Source organism: Palaemon carinicauda, chromosome 5 (genome assembly GCF_036898095.1).
Source record: "Palaemon carinicauda isolate YSFRI2023 chromosome 5, ASM3689809v2, whole genome shotgun sequence".
In the NCBI taxonomy this organism is placed as follows: domain Eukaryota; kingdom Metazoa; phylum Arthropoda; class Malacostraca; order Decapoda; family Palaemonidae; genus Palaemon; species Palaemon carinicauda.
The window spans coordinates 192,466,813-192,489,502 of NC_090729.1; the positions used below are offsets into that span (position 1 = coordinate 192,466,813).

Sequence of the window (22,690 nt, forward strand, 5' to 3'; positions counted from 1 at the left end):
TGTGTTTCGTAGTACTGATTTCGTAGTCTCCATCTGTTACTTATGTCTCATTTCGATACTGATTTCGTTCGTAGACTCCATCTATTACTTATGTCTCATTTCGATACTGATTTCGTTCGTAGACTCCATCTATTACTTATGTCTCATTTCGATACTGATTTCCTAGTCTCCATCTATTACTTAGGTCTCATTTCGATACTTATTTCGTAGTCTCCATATATTACTTATGTCTCGTTTCGACAAGTGTATCCATCGTTGTCCGTTGATCTTTCAGTAATTGGTAAAGCAAAGCGACATAGGCTCAAATAGTCTTGTTATCTTTCTAGATGATCTTATAGTAGTTGATTATGGCGTAGGTGAGTAATGTGATGATACATCTATATGCATGTGAAATACAGTGGTTGCTTTAATGTGAAGCATCTGTATGTACATGTAAAATACAGTCGTTGCTTTAATGTGATGCATCTGTATGTACATGTGAAGTACAGTCGTGACCTCCTTAATGTGATGCATCTGTTTTTACATGTGAAATACAGTCGTCACTTTAATGTGCTGCATTTTTATGTACATGTGAAATAAAGTCGTGACCTTAATGTGATGCATCTGTATGTACATGTGAAATACATTGGTTACTTTAATGTGATGCATTTGTATGTACATGTGAAATACAGTCATTACTTTAATGTGATGCATTTGTATGTATATGTTAAATACAGTGGTTGCTTTAATGTGATGCAACTGTATGTACATGTGAAGTACAGTCGTTGCTTTAATGTGATGCGTCTGTATGTGCATGTGAAATATAGTCGTTGCTTTAATGTGATGCATCTGTTTGTACATGTGAAATACAGTCGTTGCTTTAATGTGCTGCATTTGTATGTACATGGGAAATACAGTCGTCACTTTAATGTGATGCATCTGTAGGTACATGGGAAATACAGTCGTCACTTTAATGTGATGCATCTGTAGGTACATGGGAAATACAGTCGTCACTTTAATGTGATGCATCTGTAGGTACATGGGAAATACAGTCGTCACTTTAATGTGATGCATTTGTATGTACATGAAAAATACAATTGTTACTTGTAAGCATTTGTATGTACATGAAAAATACAATTGTTACTTGTAAAATGAGGCACAATTAAGGCCAAATAAATCATATTGGTCCTTTATCATGGATGATAGCTGTTTAGCTATGAGTTTAGGGGTAACTAAACAAAAGTTTCATGCGACGAGGATGGGATTCGAACCCACGCAGGGAGACCCTATTGGATTAGCAGTCCAACGCCTTAACCACTCGGCCACCTCGTCATATCGGTAAGGGAAATTGTCAGTATCCTTTGCTGAAATATTTGGATTTTATTCTTTAGAGATCGGGTTTTACCTTATCCTGATCAATGGACGCTGCTTTCAAATGTAATATTCTTTTTTGATATATTTGGATTTTTTTTTTAAGAGCGTTATCACATTCAAGAAAGAGGTTAGGGTCTCGTATTGTTAGTCTAGGACATGTTAAGAAGTCATTTCTCTAGAAATAGAAGCTACTGTACATTATAAAAGAATCATAATGTATCTAGAAGTATGAACTATAAAACTTAAGAAACCATTCCCTCCTCTAGAAGTTAGTATTGAGGAAAGGCCAGTGTACTCCTCTTCTTTGCACCCAGAGAGAAAACTTAGTTTTCAGTACCTTTCCTCCCACAAGCAGTAGCAATAATCCCATATTACCTAAGGAGAAACTTGGAGATGACTTAATGCACAAACCTTGAATCAAACTTACTCCAGAAATGTGTACTGCTGGCCAAAGCAAGAATAATCAGGGGAGGGTTGACTACTACTACTACTACTACTACTACTACTACTACTACTACTCTAGTGGGTGTTATTTTTATTGCAAATGTCTAGATATCAGTGCTCTGCTTCTTTGCCATATTACTTAATTTTCACAGGAGACATTAAAAGGTTTAAGGAATTTGTATTGAAAGTTATTGCATTATCAGACTACCCAAGAAGAAGGTATGGCCCCAATGGGTAACATTTGTATTAAAGAATTGAAGCAGTACCTTGCCATAATATTTGATTTCCATTGGAGACCAAGTCATTAGCCCTTCCAATCCAAGCACTTACAAGCCAGTTCTGTGGGATATGAAATTCATTTTGGATGGGAATATGTTGAAATTAGATCGAAAATTGAGAAAAATGGCTCTTGAAAGTGATGTTTATATATATGGACCCAATTACACTAAAGATTTGAGGTTTCGCTAGTTTCGGAATGATTCTGATATTGATTTTATTCCATCGATTTTGTTTGATTTGGTATTTTTCTTATATGCTTTTCTCTGGAAATAAAAATATTGTGACCGAGGAATAGGAAATTATTTTTAGCAAATTTTGTTATCTTACATATTTAAACCATCAAAGTTATGAATAATGTGGAACCATAATGTAGGTTGAGACTGAAAAGTTCACGAAGACGGCAGAAATGAATTGTACTGCATTGCTAAATGCATTTTAAGATGCAAATGAATCGTACTGTATTGTCAAATGCATTTTGAGATGCTGATGATTTGTACTGCATTGTCAAATGCATTTTAATATTCATATGAATCGTACTGCATTGCCAAATGCATGTTGAGATGCTCATGATTTGTACTGTATTTTCAAATGTATTTTGAGATGCTCATGATTTGTACTGCATTGTCAAATGCATTTCTAGATGCTAATGAATAGTTCTGCATTGTTAAATGCATTTTAAGTTGCTAATGAATCGTATTGTATTGTCAAATGCATTTTGAGATGCTGATGATTTGTACTGTATTGCCAAATGCATTTTGAGATGCTAATGAGTCGTACTGCATTGTCAAATGCATTTTGAGATGCTAATGAGTCGTACTGCATTGTCAAATGCATTTTGAGATGCTAATGAGTCGTACTGCATTGTCAAATGCATTTTGAGATGCTAATGAGTCGTACTGCATTGCTAAATGCATTTTGAGATGCTGATGATTTGTACTGCATTGTCAAATGCATTTTGAGATGATAATGGTTTTTACTACATTGTCAAATGCATTATGAGATGCTAATGATTTGTACTGCATATTGAAATGATAATAATTTTTACTGCATTGTCAAATACATTTTGAAAGGGTGATGAATCCTACTGTATTGTCAAATGCATTTTTGAGATGCTAATGAATAGTTCTGTGTTGTCAAATGCATTATGAGATGCTAATGATTTGTACTGCATTGTCTAATACACTTTTATAGAGGTTCTGGTACACTACATCACCCTGGTTTTATCATGGTCATTTGGTATACTTCTTCGGAGACCAAAACATTTGTAGGTCATTAAACTTCATGTATCTTCCATTGATGTTCTTTTTAGACATTTCTTGGTAATTTCAGAACGTTTTGGGATAATATCTATATTTGATGGCAAGATCGTTTTGGCTTTTTGCAATTTCTGATATCCAGAAAGCTGGTGTACAAGACAAATGGTTTTAAAGTTTGGTGTTGGGTTTGTACGCTGCTCTCCATAAGCTTCCTGTTCATAGAACTTATGATAAAGTTAGTGTTATCCTTATCACTGAATTACTAAATGTAACCCCTCCTCTCTCTCTCTCTCTCTCTCTCTCTCTCTCTCTCTCTCTCTCTCTCTCTCTCTCAAAAGCCAGAAATGTTGCTGACTTAGTCTAATTTACTTGCAATATTGAATTATGTAGTTTCGTGTCCGGTTCATGGTATAGAGAAGCTTATCAAATATGTTCTTGTCACTTCACCTCTCTTCCCTTCTATGGAATGTGGTCTTCCAGACTCCCGCCTTCTAGGGAGGGCGCTGCTAGCATCATCCAAAACCAAGTATTGATTTCTGCCTCGCCTTTAGATTTTGTTTTGTTTTGTTACCTCCCTTCCTCAGCGGTACCGTGGCCGTGATCGTATAGTGGTTAGTACATTGCGTTGTGGCCGCAATAACCCAGGTTCGAATCCTGGTCACGGCAAGGTGCCAATTCTTTTTATGTGTACAGATTGAGTATCGTTATAGAAGTGAATAATTATTTTACCGAAAATGAATGAATGATTTGTAATTATCAGAGTTTACTTATTGTGTGAAATGTACTAAAATGCAAAAAAAATGGTGTTGAGGGAAAGTGTAGTGTTTGAGAATAGAAAATCTTTTGAACAAATATGCATAATAAAAGTAAGGAGGATCTGTTTTTAAGGGTAGTGAATAAGATTGAGAATGTAAACGGTATTGAACAGATGGATCAAAGATAAAATCACAGGTGGAAAGATACAATGTGAGGAATAACAGTTTCCCATTACTTGAAGGTTAATTTATGGTGATCTTGAAGGTGAATCAGAATTCAATGAGAGAGGAATTGTAGGTTTTCTTTAAACTTAATTTACTCTGGAAAATTAAAAAAAACCGAAGGAATGATACCAGAATTTGATTAGATTAATGACAAAATGTTTCATATTAAGGTTTGTAATGTAATCGTTTATAAGGATTTCAAAGGTTGTCGTAGGTATGGATGAAAGAAATCATTATTCTCCTTCTTTGTGTAAAGTAAATAGAAGGAATTTGTTAGAATGATAGAAGCGTAACGTAGTTTATACAAGGGAATGTTATGGTTAGGTTATAGAATTATATTCTTGAGTGTAAGTTTGATAAGAAATGAGCATTGTGGGTATAAACAAGGAAGATACTTGGAGATCGTAAAAGATATGAGACTTGCATTAAAGTATGTAAATAGCAGAAATGACCGTTGGTTAGGTAGTAAGTAGAACTGGGAGAAGTCAGTGGCAAATTAATATTAAGATAAGAATTTGTAATTGAACAGAGGAATGCCAGAGATAAGTAAATTGTAGTTCTGTTGGCCATGACAAAGAGATTAGGGAGACGTGATAATATTTTTCAAACATCTAAACCAATTGCAAGAACCTGAATCTGGAGAGTTATGAGGGGACTATATTTAGAGTTGATTAGCTCTTATACTAGAAAGTTGTTCAAGAAGTTTTAGAAAGATTTGTATAGGGGGGAAAGTTGGAATGTAGGGAAGCATTAAATAAAATGGAGTGATTGTAGAATTTATATAGGGAAAACTAGAATTTTGTGTAGCAATTAAGTAGAAAAGACAAATTTGTTTGCAAGAGGTATTATGTATACAAGGGTGAAGGAAATTAGAAGGATTTGTATAGAGTAGAACAGGTGGAATATAAGATTTAGTAAAGGGGAATTTGGATTGGGAGGTATGATTTGGAATGGATGTGGAAGTTGAATGAAATAGAAGGAATTGGGATTAAAGGAATTAGTGGAATAAAATAGATGGAATTATATAGATAGAAAGGTTGGAATGTATGCAGGGATTAACCGAAATGGTGGGCTTCATATTAAGAGCTTAAGTATGGAAAATTTGCATTAAGTAGTAAAGAGTAAATTACTTAGAGACACAAGTTGGACAGTTTGGAGGTAGTGCAATACAGGTATTTGCCTGGAGGTAGTGCAATACAGGTATTTGCCCAAGGTAATAGTTGGAATGTATGTACGGATTAAGTAGATTTAAAGTATTTGCTTAGAGGCAAAAGTTGAAGTGTATATATGGCAATAAGTTTTCTCTTGGACTGATCGACTGCATATTTTTAATCTGATTTATCGGGAAACTTTGTGGATTTACAGACTACGATTTTGCTGTCTTAAGAAGAATGGCATACGTAGCAAAGATTACGGAAGTGATAAGAGTGTCACGACTGAGATGGTATTTGCATATGTTGAGGATGGAAAGTGGGAAAGGAGGGAGTAGGGAATGGAAGGAATCTGTTATGGGGAGAAATCGAGAGGGAGGCAGAGAATAAGATGGCGAGATAAGGTAAAGGATATGTAAAGAAGAGATTTAGTCGAAGAGGATTCCTTTGATAGAAGACATTAGAAAGGGTGTATCAGGCAACTGACCACTTAATGGAGGGATGGCATGGAAGAAGACTTGGTTGTTTTTATGTTTTGTGTATGAAGTCATGTTGGTTATAATTAGTATGTAGTTTTGAGGTATATTTTCCCAGCTTATACATTCTCATTTATGGATTGAGACTCCGTAGTTTCTGCTTGATTTCGGGACTGAATTCTCAACTTTAGTTGTAGACTGTGATGTTGTCTTTGTTAGTGGGCTGTGAATTCTATGTTAGAGCAAGAAAATCGTGTCCCCTAGTTTTGAGTATGGGTTCTTAAAATGAAAAAAAAAAAAAAACTTTAGATGCTCATGTATTTGCAATATAATGTTTTAAACAAATTCTGCTTTGAATCAAGTTTATCCCTTCTGCTTTTAGTTAGTTTAATTTGACATGGGAGGTTGACCCCATGCAATAAAAAAGATGAGGGGTTATTCTCCATGCTTAGAAAAAGGTTAAGTGCTTGTTCCAATGCTTAAGAATTCCTCCATGATAAAGTTTTGCTTGAATTTAGTGAAACTTGTGTTACTTTGGATGTATAAGGATGGAAAAGAATGAAAAAGGTACGGGCCTGTCCGGGATTTGAACCCGGGACCTCCTGCACCCAAAGCAGGAATCATACCCCTAGACCAACAGGCCATAACATAATTGTGAAATATATCAGTATTTGAGTCAGTGGAAGATTAAGCTAATGGCTCTTGTTCTATGTTAAGAAATCTATAACGTTGCTCACGAAACTGGAACTATCTTAAGCTAGGAAATCTTAAAACTGAAACTATCTTAAGCTAGGAAATCTTAAAACTGGAACTATCTTAAGCTAGGAAATCTTAAAACTGGAACTATCTTAAGCTAGGAAATCTTGAAACTGGAACTGTCTTAAGCTAGGAAATCTTAAAACTGGAACTGTCTTAAGCTAGGAAATCTAAAAAATGGAACTATCTTAAGCTAGGAAATCTTAATTTTTCAATTGGAATATACTTTTTCTTATATCTGTTCACTATTGTGTGTAAGATTTTTAGTTCCATTTTACTAGACTTTTCAATCTGAGACAGTTCATTCATTGAAGTGCTCAGATATTGAATTATAGCTCTAGAAACTGTAGGATATCTTTGGGGGCTGGGATGAGTACAGAGGTCAGCATAAGGTTCTTAACCCATTGTAACATTTGACTAAACTTTGGCCCGCTTTGTGCAAGGACTCGTGCTGTCATAAGACTAGTTTAACATAAACGTGTCAATCAACCTTTTTTTCCCCCCTCAGTCTTTTAAAGATTATGAATTATGATGTGAAATATTTTAAAGGTAATTTGTTAAAAATTGTTAGACACTCCTTCCTTCTCATGCGATGGTGGTATAGTGGTTAGCATAGCTGCCTTCCAAGCAGTTGACCCGGGTTCGATTCCCGGCCATCGCAATGTGATTTTTGTCCTTCACAGGTGTGGTCTTTGATTGCGTTTTGGTCTCTTTGATTAAATTTTACGAGATGAAAAGCCAATATTTATAAATTTAGGTATTGGGCAAAGTTTAATTTAAATTTCCAGGTGGGGTTTTAAAGGCTGCTCCATTTCCTTGAAGACAAATCTTGATTTCGGGGTTATGTGAGGATCATGCTGTATTTGGTGGGTTTAAGCTCCAATATAAATGTTTTAAAGATAACTGTAGTGATATTTGTTTCCATTCATGAAACATAAGTGCTTCAATTGCGATGCGGTATAATATATAACTATAGATCGAATGTGAGTAGACATATTTATCTTGCTGGAATTCTGTGTTATCTGACTTAAGAATATCGGACTTCTTCCTTCTACCACAAGCTGGTGAATTGGAAGCCATAAATGATTAAGAACGCCTTTTGGATGAAAAGATTTTAGATCACATCCTCGATCATGATTTGAGAACATTTTGAAAATAGTATTACTTGTGTAAGATGAAGCATCAGAATAGATGTCTGTTAAAGAATTAGTGTTTGACTCTTTTTGATGGGTTGCATCGGTACAGACTCAAGAGGAAGTTTTTTTCAGGAGTTTTGTATTATTATTATTATTATTATTATTATGTGACTTACAGCCTACAGGGGCTGGTGGTTTATAGTATGGGCTTCCGAATTACATTCAACTTCCTAAGGAATCCATCACTTAATCAATATTTGTGCTGTTTCAAGTAGCACCCTTTTCTGCATAACTCCTGGGGCTATATCGGCTCCTACCTTGTCAAGATTCCTTTCCAATGACTTACGTATGGTGCCTAGTGCTCCTATGATTATCGGTACCACTACCTGCATATTCCATATCCTTCTCAGTTCAGTCCGTATGTCAGAGTACTTATCTATTTTTGTTCTCCCTTTATCCTCTCCTCTAATATTCCGCTCTTGAGTCTCACAGTACTGCTACGTCGGTCAGTGATACCTTTTTCGTTGTCCTGTCGACCAGACATGCGCTTGTATCTCCCTGTCCATCCATACTGAATACTGTAGTCCCATAGTTTAGCCTGATTTTTTTCCACCACATCTTGTGGTTGATGTTCGTACCATTTGTAGCTGTATTTTATTCCATATTTTCTAGAGACTAACGTAGACCTTTAGCCACTGCATCATGTCATTCTTATATTGACTCTGAGCAAGTGCTAAATATTCACTGGCGATGTGGTTGATGGTTTCGTCCTTTACCATGCATTTGCTGCACTTTGACGAGATGTTAGTTCCGTCTATTGCTCGCAGAATATATCTTGTTCAAAAGGCCTGCTGATCTTGTACTGCCAGTTTCTTCCCTTTAGTTTCCATCTTAAGTTCTCTTCTCTGTAGCCACTGCCATGTTTCCTTTCTTGTCAGTTCTTCAATTTGCCTCAGGAATTGTCCATACATTGGTTTTCTTTTCCATTCTTCTAAACTCTTTTCCTGTTTTCTTCGTATACACTGCTGGGTCTTCTTCATTCTCCTTTATCAAGTTTTATTCCCATGCATTAGTACCACTAGGTTGTATGCTTTAGTTAAATCGATTCAACATGTTGAGATAAATAGATATTTTAGTAGTCTGAGAGTACCTTTGAGACATTTTTACGGTTTTACAATATGTAGAAGCCTAAATAAACCCAGTTCACGTGAAGATTATGCAATCAAAGATAACTTTTTCTTGCAACTTCAGGAATCAGTGAGAATACTCCTTGATACTTTTGACTATTGATATTCTATTCTGAATAGGTCCAGAGAAATCCCACCGGAGTGAAATTTAGGTATTACCCATCTCAGGGTGTAATGATTAAGGCCTAATGATTGAGACTAATAATCTTAATCTTAGCCCATCTCAGGGTGTAATGATTAAGTTCTAATGATTGAGACAAATAATCTTGACCTTAGCCCATCTCAGGGTGTAATCAATAAGTCCTAATGGTTAAGACAAATAATCTTAACCTTAACTCCATCTCAGGGTGTAATCAATAAGTCCTAATGGTTAAGACAAATAATCTTAACCTTAACTCCATCTCAGGGTGTAATGATTAAGGCCTAATGATTGAGACAATTAATCTTAACCTCATAAAATAGGGACGTTATCTCTATTATAATCTTAGATTACATCTTTTGTATAGATAAGTATAGTATGTGGTTTCGTAGCTTACATAAAATAACTTCTTGTAGTGTCGTTAGTTTTCACCTTGCATATGATAGGCTGATATTTGGAGATTATTTGGAGATTGCAACTTCTTTGGAGTGATAAGTATTTCTAGGACATTATTTGCCTCGCTGAAAAGCATTAAAGACCAGTATTATACTAGGGTAACATAATTTACACGGTGTTCCAATGAACATTGCACAATAGACTTGTTTTGCCCAGTCTGTGTTCATTGTTCAAGAAACATTATATTTTCCTAACGGTAGTTCAAATTAAGTAATAATTTGCACTTAATTTGCCTTACATATATCTTTGTATTTATATATATATATATATATATATATATATATATATATATATATATATATATATTTGTATTTCGACATCCTCAATGTATGTAATATTTGCTGATATAAGATAAGAAAATTGGAAGAGCCCCCATTATAAGCAACATTGGAAGAGTCTTCCCCCCAATATATGCAAATTGGAAGAGTCCTCCCCCCCAATATAAGCAAAATTGGAAGAGTCTTCCCCCTCAATATAAGCAAAATAGGAAGAGTCCTCCCCCCCAGTATAAGCAAACTGGAAGAGTCCTCCCCCAATATAAGCAAAATAGGAAGAGTCCTCTCCCCCCAATATAAGCAAATTGGAAGAGTCGTCTCCTCAATATAAGCAAATTGGAAGAGTCGTCCCCCCCCCAATATATGCAAATTGGAAGAGTCGTCCCTCCCCAATATAGGCAAATTGGAAGAGTCCTTCCCCCCTAATATAAGTAAATTGGAAGAGTCTTCCCCCTCAATATAAGCAAAATATGAAGAGTCCTCCCCCCCAATATAAGCAAATTGGAAGAGTCCTCCCCCCAATATAAGCAAAATAGGAAGAGTCCTTTCCCCCAATATAAGCAAATTGGAAGAGTCGTCCCCTTAATATGAGCAAATTGGAAGAGTCGTCCCCCCCAATATAAGCAAATTGGAAGAGTCGTCCCTCCCCAATATAAGCAAATTAGAAGAGTCCTCCCCACCCCCCAATATAAGCAAAATTGGAAGAGTCCTCTCCCCCAATATAAGCAAATTGGAAGAGTCCTCTCCCCCAATATAAGCAAATTGGAAGAGTCCTCCCCCCCAATATAAGCAAAATTGGAAGAGTCCTTCCCCCAATATAAGCAAAATTGGAAGAGTCCTCCCCCCAATATAAGCAAATTGGAAGAGTCCTCCCCCCAATATAAGCAAATTGGAAGAGTCCTCTCCGCAATATAAGCAAATTGGAAGAGTCGTCCCCTCAATATAAGCAAATCGGAAGACTCCTCCCCCCAATATAAGCAAATTGGAAGAGTCGTCCCCTCAATATAAGCAAATCGGAAGACTCCTCCCCCCAATATAAGCAAATTGGAAGAGTCCTCCCCGCAATATAAGCAAATTGGAAGAGTCTTCCTCCCCCCACTGCATGTGTTCTAATGAACCAAGGTAAACTGGAGGTTTTGAAAATGAATTAAATTTGTCTAATACACCACATGTAGGTGCTACAAGTAAAACATCGTCGCTAGGGGGCGCCCGGGATTGAACCGGGGACCTCTCGATCTGCAGTCGAATGCTCTACCACTGAGCTACACCCCCTGTGACGATGGAGTTAATAAATATTAAAAGAAAATTTCTAGCTTTAGCAAATGTAGATAATCTATATTTTTTCCAAGTTGAACTTATATCATTTTTGAATAAAGATTCACCTTGAAATAAGTGCAACACTTCCGGCAGGTGAGCCTTGTTTCTCTTTGAAGCTGTGTAAATTCAATCGCTGTAGCTGCTCTTGTCTACATGAACTCCCAAATCATTAAGTAAAATCTTTATAACTGTTTATGTCTCTGATATTAATCTTTCTTATGTATACTATCATGCGTATGTATTTATATGCAAATCTGTATATGCTTTACTGTTACTTGTATGTGGATATTTACATATATGTATTGGTATGTGAAATATGTGAAAATATGTTTATATGGATGTGTAACTGTGTATACATGAGGTTATATGTGCACATATGTATAAATGTGTATATGCATGTATACAGCACATGTTTCAAGTATGTATATGGGTGCGTTTGCATCTTTGTATATGTCTAGGTGTACATGTGTTGTATATGTTTTTGTAAACACATGGATAATTAAAGTGAATTATGGTAAAAAGGTAGAGCTATTTAGTGCTGGTGAAGCCAATAAGAGCCATCTAAAGCTGTTGGAGCCAAACGGTAGAGCTATCTAGAGCTGGTGAAGCCAAAAAGTGGAGCTATCTGGAGCTGGTAAAGCCAAAAGGTGGAGCTATCTAGACCTGGGGAAGCTAAAAGGTCGAGGTATCCAGAGCTGGTGGAGCCAAAAGGTAGAGGTATCTAGAGTTAGTGGAGCCAAAAGTAGAGCTATCTAAAACTGGCGAAGCCAAAAGTAGAGCTATCTAGAGCCGGTGGAGCCAAAAGGTAGAGCTGTCAAGAGAAGGTAGACCTATCTAGAACCAGTGGAGATAAAAGGTAAAGCTATCTAAAGTCAGTGGAGCCGAAAGGTATAGCTATGTAGAGCTGGTGGATCCAAAAGTTAGTTATCTAGAACTCCATTGGAGCCAAAAGGTAGAGCTACAGCTGATGGAGCCAAAAGGTAGAGCTGGTTAGAGCCGGTGGAGTCAAAGTGCAACCAATATTTGTATATTCTCGTTTGTCATTAACATAGGTAGTGGGTTGGCAAAGGCACCAGCCATCCGGAGATTTACTACCGTGAGAGAGTTATTTGAGTCCTTTGATTGGTCAGATAACATTCGATCCCTCTCTGGTTATGGCTCATTTTTCCTTTACCTACACATTCATCAACTAGTTTGGCTTATTCTTTACACATTCTCCTCTTTCCTCATTCACTGGACAACACCACGGTATGGAAAAATTCTTCACTCAAGGGTTTATCTACTGCACTGTAATTGTTCAGTGGCTACTTTCCACTTGATAAGGGTAGAAAAAGACTAGCTATGGTAAGCAGCTCTTCTAGGAGAAGGACTCTTCAAAATCAAACCATTGATCTCTAGTCTTGGGTAGTGTCATAGCCTCTGTACCATGGTCTTCACTGTCTTGGGTTTGAGTGATTTGTTTGATGGTACACAACACACGACTTTGTTTCCTCATTGGGTTATTTTTCCTGTTTGATCCTTTGGTTATATAGCATCCTACTTTTCCAACTAGGGTTTGTAGCTAGCTTGTAATACTGTAATAATAATATCGTCCACTACATACTTATACAAGTAATTTGTATGTGCAACTACATTGATTCTTATCATTATGTAATTCTAGTTCAGGTGTGACTTTAAACAAATTATCCGGTATTTCTGTATTGGAGATGAGTTCAATAACAAAATTACTGGCAGCGGTGGGATTCGAACCCACGCCTCCGAAGAGACTGGTGCCTTAAACCAGCGCCTTAGACCGCTCGGCCACGCTACCCTGTAAGGTGCGTGTACAAACGGACAAACTGAGCAGCACGGTCAACATTTATTGCATTAGGGCCCTTGTTGTATATGGCTTGAGAGTTGTTGCGCTCCGGATTTAGGAAGTTCATTGGATTCACCCAGTATTATAGCAACACCTCGGGCTTGATGGGAGAATAATCATTACGGGGTATTATTGAAGCTTTTAACAACTTAAAAACGTTACGTTGATTTCTTTAATATCTCGTTTGCGCAGAAAGCTTTTCATCATAATACTTATGGTCCTGACAACTAAGCCGATAATACACAGTACTGTTAAAGATCATGTTATATCTTGGACTTTTTATTCCATTAGACAATAAGAGTAAAGAAGTGCCAATTAGAAAATGGGAGTCAATGGTAATTACTGTAGAAGGGAGAAAAATAACATCACGATATTCGTTATGGAAGGCAAACTCGAGCAGGCACAGGGGATGTAATGGTTGGAAAATATAACTCACATAGAATACCCAGGGAAAGAGTTTGATGAGTTAATCTTCAGGGAAAGACTTTGAAATACTCTTCAGGGAGAGGAAAGACTTTGATGAGTTAATCTTCAGGGAGAGGAAAGACTTTGATGAGTTAATCTTCAGGGAGAGGAAAGACTTAAGAGTTAATCTTCAGGGAGAGGCAAGACTTTGATGAGTTAATCTTCAGGGAAAGACTTTGAAATACTCTTCAGGGAGAGGAAAGACTTTGATGAGTTAATCTTCAGGGAGAGGAAAGACTTTGATGAGTTAATCTTCAGGGAGAGGAAAGACTTAAGAGTTAATCTTCAGGGAGAGGCAAGACTTTGATGAGTTAATCTTCAGGGAAAGACCGATGAGTCACAGTTCAGGGAAAGTCTTTGATATGTTAATCTTCAGAGAGGGACTTTGATGATTTAATCTTCAGGGAAAGACTTTGGGTTAATCTTCAAGGAAGGGTAAGACTTTGATGAGTTAATCTTCAGGGAGAGGAAAGACTTTGATGATTTAATCTTCAGGGAAAGACTTGGATGATTCAATCTTCAGGGAAAAACTTTGAGTTAATCTTCAGGGAAAGGAAAGACTTTGATGAGTTAGTCTTCAGGGAAAGACTTGAGTTAATCTTCAGGGAAAGGAAAGACTTTGAGTTAGTCTTCAGGGAAAGACTTTGAGTTAATCTTCAGAGAAAGGAAAGACTTTGATGAGTTAATCTTCAGAGAAAGGAAAGACTTTGATGAGTTAATCTTCAGAGAAAGGAAACACTTTGATGAGTTAATCTTCAGAGAAAGGAAAGACTTTGATGAGTTAATCTTCAGAGAAAGGAAACACTTTGATGAGTTAATCTTCAGAGAAAGGAAAGACTTTGATGAGTTAATCTTCAGGGAAAGACTTTGACGAGTTAATCTTCATGGAAAGACTTTTGAGTTATTCTTCAGGGAAAAGAAAGACTTTGAGATAATTTTTAGGACAAGACTTGAGTTAATCTTCAGGCAAAGGGAAGACTTTGAGTTTGAGTTAACCTTCAGGGAAAGGAAAGACTGTTAGTTAATCTTCAGGGAAAAACTTTGATGAGGAAGGGGTCAAATATAGAATCTTCAGACTTCTGAGTAAGGCATTGGATAAACTAGACCAGAGGAAGGCATAGACTGTTACCAGCTCTTCTAAAATGGATGGTACATGATGGCCTGTGCTAGTTGTAGTTCATCCAATTAAGAACATCAAGTAAGATTGTAACTAGAATTCAGAGAAAAGGTAAGCAGGAAAATATTAAAGAAAAACTGCACCTTAAAGTACTTTTATTCTAAATTGTTTTGAAATTATCATATACAAGAAATGATAATCATATTCATTCCAGAAATTATCATATACAAGAAATGATAATCATATTCATTCCATTCGTTCATCTTCGTTGGCATAAATTTTCACTTTCTAACAGTCATCATCGTATGATGATGACCTTACTATTAAAAAAAAACTTAGCTAATCATAATAATTTCCTAACTAAAGTTAAACTAGGAAGTTAGTTTCCGGTTTCAATCCACCTTCAAAGTCTCATTTTATCCCTTTATACCAAATGTTCTGGTCCGTAATGCATGCCGTTTTGAAATCAGTTTCACGGAGTTTTAATTTGAAAAAATCAATCTCTTATAAATAGCCTCCAGTTATAACGAAACAAAGACTGGTTTTACCCTTATGAGCTATTTACCTGTTCTTAATCATATACCAGTATTACTGAAAACTATATTTTTATGAATCGTTATTGAATATAGAGTTTACGTATTGCCATATGATTGGTATGTCTGTATTAGGGAGTAGTCATATCCTGGTGAAGGGTTGTAGTTAGAATAGGGGGAGGGAGTGGGAAGGATTGAACATCAGTAGCATCTATTTTAAATTTCTTTTACATTTACTTGCCCCCACTTGCTAAATTCATGGCTACCTTTATATTTATCCTCTTATTATTAATAAAATTTGCAATTTTTTTTTATTATTTTGATTATTTTTATGTTGGTATATATAATTAGAGCATGATCAGAAAGTGATATAATCTTTTATTATTGTCTTAATTCATATCGTCTTCTGGTTTAATTTTACTTCGAGATAGAAGTCATGAATAATCAAGAGAATAATATAATTAAGCCTTTAGATTACTGAAAACAGTGTTTCGTCTTCCATAACTTAAATACTTATAGATATTTGGTTCAAGCAATTTTAAGTTGTAAAGATAAACATGAAGTATCTGTGAATTATAAGAATTTGTATAATGCCTGCTTAAGCTATTACCAATAGATGGTTTATAGTGAAATAAGTTTCACTGCGCAAAGGTTGAAACTCTGAAAGTCTGTTGTATATGATAATGTCAGTTAAAGCAATTGTAATGGAGGCAAAATTATATTATACTCAATAATGATAAAACTGCTATCTGGCCACGTAGGGATCGAACCAAAACATTCCACCTTGGCCCGTAAGGGGATCGAACCCTCGACATCCGCGTTATTAGCACGGCGCTCTAACCAACTGAGCTAACAGGCCACAAGATCTAGGGGAAAACAAGCCAAATCGATTGGTTCGTTCTCATTGATTTCTTTAGTTGATAACTTTTTTTCTGTCACTATTATGATTGTATGGCACCACTACTAGAGGCCAGACGTTCATCTCTTTGATGCTATCAACCAAAGCAAATTAATATGCTGGATATCTTTATCAAAGTTCATACTTTAGCACGTTGAGAGGGTCAGGAAGCCAAGATCAAAGTTATTCCTTAGTGGAATAATGCAGTAAGCTACACTCTGTTATTATTCAAGTTTTACTCTTGTAGAATTCCACAACCCTTATTGGTTTGCGAGCTCTTTTCTTTTAGGTGACCATACACCTAAAAAAGACTGGCTTTGGGCAAAGAACGAGATAGAGGCAGTGGAGTTGGATGGGATAGTCGTTCTTTTTAACGGTCACCTTAAAGGGCTAGGTATTCATCAGTTCATTACTGGCCTCATGTTGATAATCACCCATTGAATAATCCAAGGATATTAATTTCTGAATCAGTTTTCAGCTTGTATCTGACACTAGCCAAGCCAGTCCTAGGGAGTGCATATGGATTTATACTCAACGCAGCAAGAAAAGGCCGATAGGGAAGGGCACCTGGTTTGAAACGGGTTCTCCTACTGATGTTCATGTCTCCACATATCACCGGCCTGCTCTCCAGCCCCTCCTCCTTACTCTGTCTCTTTCTTTCTCCCTCTTTTTCTATATAAATTTTGGAGTGTTTCAAAATAATCTCTCTCTCTCTCTCTCTCTCTCTCTCTCTCTCTCTCTCTCTCTCTCTCTCTCTCTCTCTCTCTGGAAGTAGCTGTTCATGAATTAGTTAACTGCTGTAGCTTGTGTATGAAGGTGGCCATATAATGAACTTGAAGCAACGGAACGGTCTTTTGCAAGTTACGTGTGTCCGCGTCACAGTGTGTAGAGGCCACATTTGGCATAGGAGCATTTGTGGGTGGGGCGCTGGTATGACACGCTTAGGATTGGCGGAAACCTTTTTATAGAAAATGGTGGTGTGGAGTAAAAGTCAGATTATTTTTATACAGTTTTGGAAATACACCAATTTATATAGAAACAGATTCAGATTTGTATAGTTAAGAATGGCGGCAGTACCAACTGTGGGGAGAGGCCACAATAATTACAAGGAAATAAGTCAATTCGATTGGTCCTCTCTTAATGATTTCCTTAGGTAATGAGATTGTATTAAGATCGAACCAAACTGTTCCACCCTGGCCCGTAAGGGGATCAAACCCTCGACATCCGCGTTATTAGCACGGCGCTCTAACCAACTGACCTAAGAGGCCACAATGCCCCTAGGGAAATCAATCGATCGGTTCTTATTGATTTCCTTAGTTAATAAGATTACATTTAGATCGAACCAAAATGTTCCACCCTGGCCCGTAAGGGGATCGAACCCTCGACATCCGCGTTATTAGCACGGCGCTCTAACCAACTGAGCTAACAGGCCACAATGTTTGTAGGGAACTCAGTCAAGTTCATTGGTTCTTTCTTATTGATTTCCTTAGTTAATAAGATTATATTTAGATCTAACCAAAATGTTCCACGCTGGCCCGTAAGGGGATCGAACCCTCGACATCCGCGTTATTAGCACGGCGCTCTAACCAACTGAGCTAACAGGCCACAATGTTTCTAGGGAAATCAGTCAAGTTCATTGGTTCTTTCTTATTGATTTCCTTAGTTAATAAGATTGTATTTAGATCAAACCAAAATGTTCCACCCTGGCCCGTAAGGGGATCGAACCCTCGACATCCGCGTTATTAGCACGGCGCTCTAACCAACTGAGCTAACAGGCCACAATGTTTCTAGGGAAATCAGTCAAGTTCATTGGTTCTTTCTTATTGATTTCCTTAGTTTATTAGATTGTATTTAGATCAAACCAAAATGTTCCACCTTGGCCCGTAAGGGGATCGAACCCTCGACATCCGCGTTATTAGCAATGCGCTCTAACCAACTGAGCTAACAGGCCACAATATGTCTAGGGAAATCAGTCAAGTTCATTGGTTCTTTCTTATTGATTTCCTTAGTTAATAAGATTGTATATAGATCTAACCAAAATGTTCCACCTTGGCCCGTAAGGGGATTGAACCCTCGACATCCGCGTTATTAGCACGGCGCTCTAACCAACAGAGCTAACAGGCCACAATGTTTCTAGGGAAATCAGTCAAGTTCATTGGTTCTTTCTTATTGATTTCTATTAGATTGTATTTAGATCAAACCAAAATGTTCCACCTTGGCCCGTAAGGGGATCGAACCCTCGACATCCGCGTTATTAGCACGGCGCTCTAACCAACTGAGCTAACAGGCCACAATGTTTGTAGGGAACTCAGTCAAGTTCATTGGTTCTTTCTTATTGATTTCCTTAGTTAATAAGATTATATTTAGATCTAACCAAAATGTTCCACGCTGGCCCGTAAGGGGATCGAACCCTCGACATCCGCGTTATTAGCACGGCGCCTTAACCAACTGAGCTAACAGGCCACAATGTTTCTAGGGAAATCAGTCAAGTTCATTGGTTCTTTCTTATTGATTTCCTTAGTTTATTAGATTGTATTTAGATCAAACCAAAATGTTCCACCTTGGCCCGTAAGGGGATCGAACCCTCGACATCCGCGTTATTAGCACGGCGCTCTAACCAACTGAGCTAACAGGCCACAATGTTTCTAGGGAAATCAGTCAAGTTCATTGGTTCTTTCTTATTGATTTCCTTAGTTAATAAGATTATATTTAGATCGAACCAAAATGTTCCACCTTGGCCCGTAAGGGGATCGAACCCTCGACATCCGCGTTATTAGCACGGCGCTCTAACCAACTGAGCTAACAGGCCACAATGACTCTAGGGAAATCAGTCAAGTTCATTGGTTCTTTCTTATTAATTTCCTTAGTTAATAAGATTATATTTAGATCGAACCAAAATGTTCCACCTTGGCCCGTAAGGGGATCGAACCCTCGACATCCGCGTTATTAGCATGGCACTCTAACCAACTGAGCTAACAGGCCACAATGTTTCTAGGGAAATCAGTCAAGTTCATTGGTTCTTTCTTATTGATTTCCTTAGTTAATAAGATTATATTTAGATCGAACCAAAATGTTCCACCCTGGCCCGTAAGGGGATCGAACCCTCGACATCCGCGTTATTAGCACGGCGCTCTAACCAACTGAGCTAACAGGCCACAATGTTTGTAGGGAAATCAGTCAAGTTCATTGGTTCTTTCTTATTGATTTCCTTAGTTAATAAGATTATATTTAGATCGAACCAAGATGTTCCACGCTGGCCCGTAAGGGGATCGAACCCTCGACATCCGCGTTATTAGCACGGCGCTCTAACCAACTGAGCTAACAGGCCCCATTGTTTCTAGGGAAATCAGTCAAGTTCATTGGTTCTTTCTTATTGATTTCCTTAGTTAATAACCTCGCAGTAAAATCGAACCAAAATGTTCCACCTTGGCCCGTGAGGTGATCGAACCCTCGACATCCGCACGTTATTAGCAGAGCGCTCTAGGAGCGAGAATTATCAGTGCACAGTTCAACCATAACAAATCCATGTTTTCCATGCTCTTGCAAGAGTTCAATGGGAAAGGAAAGTTCTTGTTCTGTCTGCAATTTGAAAGAGAATTATCAGATCAGTGCACAGTTCAACCATAACAAATGTTTGCTTCTTCCAAAAGGTCATTGGGAAAGGCAGTTCTTGTTCTGTCTGCAAATGGAACCATAATGATAATGCACAGTTCAACCTGCTATTTATATAGGTGGCATCCATGTAAACGACTGAGTCACGACGTCATAACGTTATATGAATTGCCTACCTCGTAAGTATATAGGTGGCATCCTGGATGCATTTATTTACTGCGTTATGCTGTCACAGCCGAAAACATGGTGGCACTAACTGGCGTTTCCTGAATGAATTCTTTCTCATGATTTTGGTGAATTTTCCTCGTTTTCTGTGAATATTATTATTATCATTATTATTTTGGAAAAAAAAAAAAAAAAAACAGGATGCTATAAGCCCAGGGGCCCCATCAGGGAAAATAGCCAACTGAAGAAAGGAAACGAGGAAAAATTGAATATTTTAAGAATAGAAGCAACCTTAAAATAGATAGTTCCTATATACTGTAAACTATAAAAAAAAATTAACAAAACAAGAGGAAGAGAAATAAGACATAATAGCATGCCCGAGTGTACCCTCAAGCAAGAGAACTCTAATCCAAGACAGTGGAAGGCCATGGTACAGACAGAGGCTATGGTGCTACCCGAGACTAGAGAACAATGGTTTGATTTTGGAGTCTCATTCTATAGAAGAGTTAAATTGAAAAGAATGTTTAAACACTATAGTCGTCCCAGAGAAATAAGGCCGCTACAGAAACAGACGCTTCGCCGTATTGACATCGGCCAGATGAACTCTAGGTCACAGTGGGAGGTGATTTGAAAGGTCACTAATCCCTTAATTGCGAGTTAATCTTATTCCTCTCGGTACCACTCCTATTGTAAGCAAGCCAGTCAATTTCCCTATACTTTATCCTACTTGAATATTTTTTTTTTACTTAATATTTTATTCTATAACAAAATTTTTTCAATGTAATTTCAAATGTTTTTGCGGATAATTTCTACCTCTTTTATATTTTGTATAAAGGTAGATAATGGTCACAATTTCTTATGTGTTTATTTGAAAGATAAGGCCTGGTAAGGTTTTCCCTTATTTGTTATAGAAATAGATATACCGAACATTCAATCGCTTGAGTTTTCTGTGCAAAGCTGAATGGTGATCACGATTTCTTCTGTGTTTTTTTCAAGAGGCAAAATCTTTTTTTGGTATTATAACCGTTCATTTTGAAGATAATGACAGGTAATATACGGTACTTAGGTTATTATAGAAATAGATATACATTAGCTTGATATTGGTGAGTAATGCTAAATGATGGTCATGTTTTCATAGATGTTTTTTCAAGAAGTAAAGAAGTTTCTCTTGCGTGAAATATTTTGCGACGTTGCAAACAATCTCCTTTGTTTCACTATGAAGATGACGACGACTTGGAGTGTTATTTCCTGACATGTTTATGTTTATTGTGTAGAAGCTATCAGACTTCTGACCCTTCAAATGATCTTGCTTATTAGATTGTCCAGCTTTGTGCTGGACACGGGCACTTGCGTTGGCAGCCCGTAGCCAAAAAATGGGTGTCCGGACAATTCGGTACCAATTAATTCTTAAAATATGGATAAACAGTATTTTTCCATATAATGCGATAGGCCACAAGCACCTCTTACTATCCTTTACCGATAGGGGGTCCTCTCAAACACCAGGTTGTTTACTAACAGAGGATTAACTTGATGCGTACTCCGATTGTCTTGTAGTCGACAAGGTCAAGTTTTCCTTAGCATTCAAGATTTCAGCGGCCATATTTCTCTGGGTTGACTATAGTTGCAAATTTTGTTGGGAAATAAAAAAAAAGTAACCACACTGGCCCGTAAGGGGATCGAACCCTCGACATCCGCGTTATTAGCACGGCGCTCTAACCAACTGAGCTAACAGGCCGATGCTTCCCAGGGCATAATATTTAATTATTTATATTTTCTTATACTTTTCCCCTAGAAGAAAAACTTCATTAGCTAATCGTTTTATCTAGTTTTATTTGAACCATGGAACCTTTTCACAACTAGAAATCGCATAGTACTGATATACTTCTTATCGTATCTATTTTCCTTGTTGGAGCCCCTGGGGCTTAGAGCATCCTGCTTTTCCCAACGTAGGGTTGTAGCCTACCAAGTAATGATAATTTGTAACCTGCACACTTTTTTATCTTATTTCTCTTGCTCTTGCTTGGTTTATTTATAGTCTATAAATGGTAGATCTACTTTAATGTTGTTACTGTTCTTGATATATTTTTTATTGTTCATTCATTCTCTTGTAGTTTATTTCCTTATTTACTTTCCTCACTGAGGTTTTTTATCTGACGGAGCCCTTGGGCTTATAGCATCCTGCTTTTACATCTAGGGTTGTAGCCTAGTAAGTAATAGTAATAATATGTATTAGGTAAATCATAGGGCCCAATCCGAACCGGGTTAAAGTATAATAAAATAATATATAGCCTATGACATATTTGTTTTGACGTTGTTAATAGTTTATATATGACATGTCTGTTTTGACGTTGTTACTTATTTTAGAATGATTTATTGTTAATTTGTTCTCTTCATTTATTTATTTCCTTATTTCCTTTCCTCACTGGGCTATTTTTCCCTGTTGGAGCCCCTGGGCTTATAGCATCTTGCTTTTCCAACTATGGTTGTAGCTTGGATAGTAATAATAATAATAATAATAAAAAGTTGGAATGTAGGTTTCAAGAAATTTCCTCCTCATATACAAACAATAAATTTTGCTATGGGTATAGTTTTGGTCCTGGAAGAAATTGTGTTTTGAGACAAAAACACAGTTTAAGTCCGGTGATTCTTTCCTATTAAAACCACCTGTTTTTAGAGTAGCAAAATCATTTTAATAATCATTCACCAAATAGATTGTAATAAGTAAATTTCTGTTGGTAATATGAAAAACTATTATACTGAAATGTTAAAGCATATATTTCAAGTCTCTCTCTATCTTTTTTTCAGGTACGTCCATTTCCTGTTTTAAAAGGGCCGAC

At 37.0% G+C, this 22,690-nt stretch overlaps 1 protein-coding gene and 15 non-coding genes across 16 annotated transcripts in view; 2 read left to right on the forward strand and 14 right to left on the reverse strand.

The window, feature by feature from the left end:
• LOC137641692 (uncharacterized) overlaps window positions 1–22,690 on the reverse strand; it is a 138,048-nt gene that overhangs the window by 94,936 nt on the left and 20,422 nt on the right. The gene's annotated exons all lie outside the window — the stretch shown is intronic.
• Window positions 1,230–1,311, reverse strand: TRNAS-GCU (transfer RNA serine (anticodon GCU)). The gene has a single exon. It is a non-coding gene; the product is annotated as a tRNA-Ser (tRNA).
• TRNAH-GUG (transfer RNA histidin (anticodon GUG)) lies at window positions 3,927–3,998 on the forward strand. Its single transcript has one exon. It is a non-coding gene; the product is annotated as a tRNA-His (tRNA).
• Window positions 7,285–7,356, forward strand: TRNAG-UCC (transfer RNA glycine (anticodon UCC)). Its single transcript has one exon. It is a non-coding gene; the product is annotated as a tRNA-Gly (tRNA).
• Window positions 11,089–11,160, reverse strand: TRNAC-GCA (transfer RNA cysteine (anticodon GCA)). The gene has a single exon. It is a non-coding gene; the product is annotated as a tRNA-Cys (tRNA).
• Window positions 12,934–13,015, reverse strand: TRNAL-AAG (transfer RNA leucine (anticodon AAG)). The gene has a single exon. It is a non-coding gene; the product is annotated as a tRNA-Leu (tRNA).
• TRNAI-AAU (transfer RNA isoleucine (anticodon AAU)) lies at window positions 15,964–16,037 on the reverse strand. Its single transcript has one exon. It is a non-coding gene; the product is annotated as a tRNA-Ile (tRNA).
• TRNAI-AAU (transfer RNA isoleucine (anticodon AAU)) lies at window positions 17,435–17,508 on the reverse strand. The gene has a single exon. It is a non-coding gene; the product is annotated as a tRNA-Ile (tRNA).
• TRNAI-AAU (transfer RNA isoleucine (anticodon AAU)) lies at window positions 17,608–17,681 on the reverse strand. Its single transcript has one exon. It is a non-coding gene; the product is annotated as a tRNA-Ile (tRNA).
• TRNAI-AAU (transfer RNA isoleucine (anticodon AAU)) lies at window positions 17,781–17,854 on the reverse strand. The gene has a single exon. It is a non-coding gene; the product is annotated as a tRNA-Ile (tRNA).
• TRNAI-AAU (transfer RNA isoleucine (anticodon AAU)) lies at window positions 18,293–18,366 on the reverse strand. The gene has a single exon. It is a non-coding gene; the product is annotated as a tRNA-Ile (tRNA).
• On the reverse strand, window positions 18,639–18,712 carry TRNAI-AAU (transfer RNA isoleucine (anticodon AAU)). Its single transcript has one exon. It is a non-coding gene; the product is annotated as a tRNA-Ile (tRNA).
• TRNAI-AAU (transfer RNA isoleucine (anticodon AAU)) lies at window positions 18,812–18,885 on the reverse strand. The gene has a single exon. It is a non-coding gene; the product is annotated as a tRNA-Ile (tRNA).
• Window positions 19,158–19,231, reverse strand: TRNAI-AAU (transfer RNA isoleucine (anticodon AAU)). Its single transcript has one exon. It is a non-coding gene; the product is annotated as a tRNA-Ile (tRNA).
• Window positions 19,331–19,404, reverse strand: TRNAI-AAU (transfer RNA isoleucine (anticodon AAU)). The gene has a single exon. It is a non-coding gene; the product is annotated as a tRNA-Ile (tRNA).
• Window positions 21,515–21,588, reverse strand: TRNAI-AAU (transfer RNA isoleucine (anticodon AAU)). Its single transcript has one exon. It is a non-coding gene; the product is annotated as a tRNA-Ile (tRNA).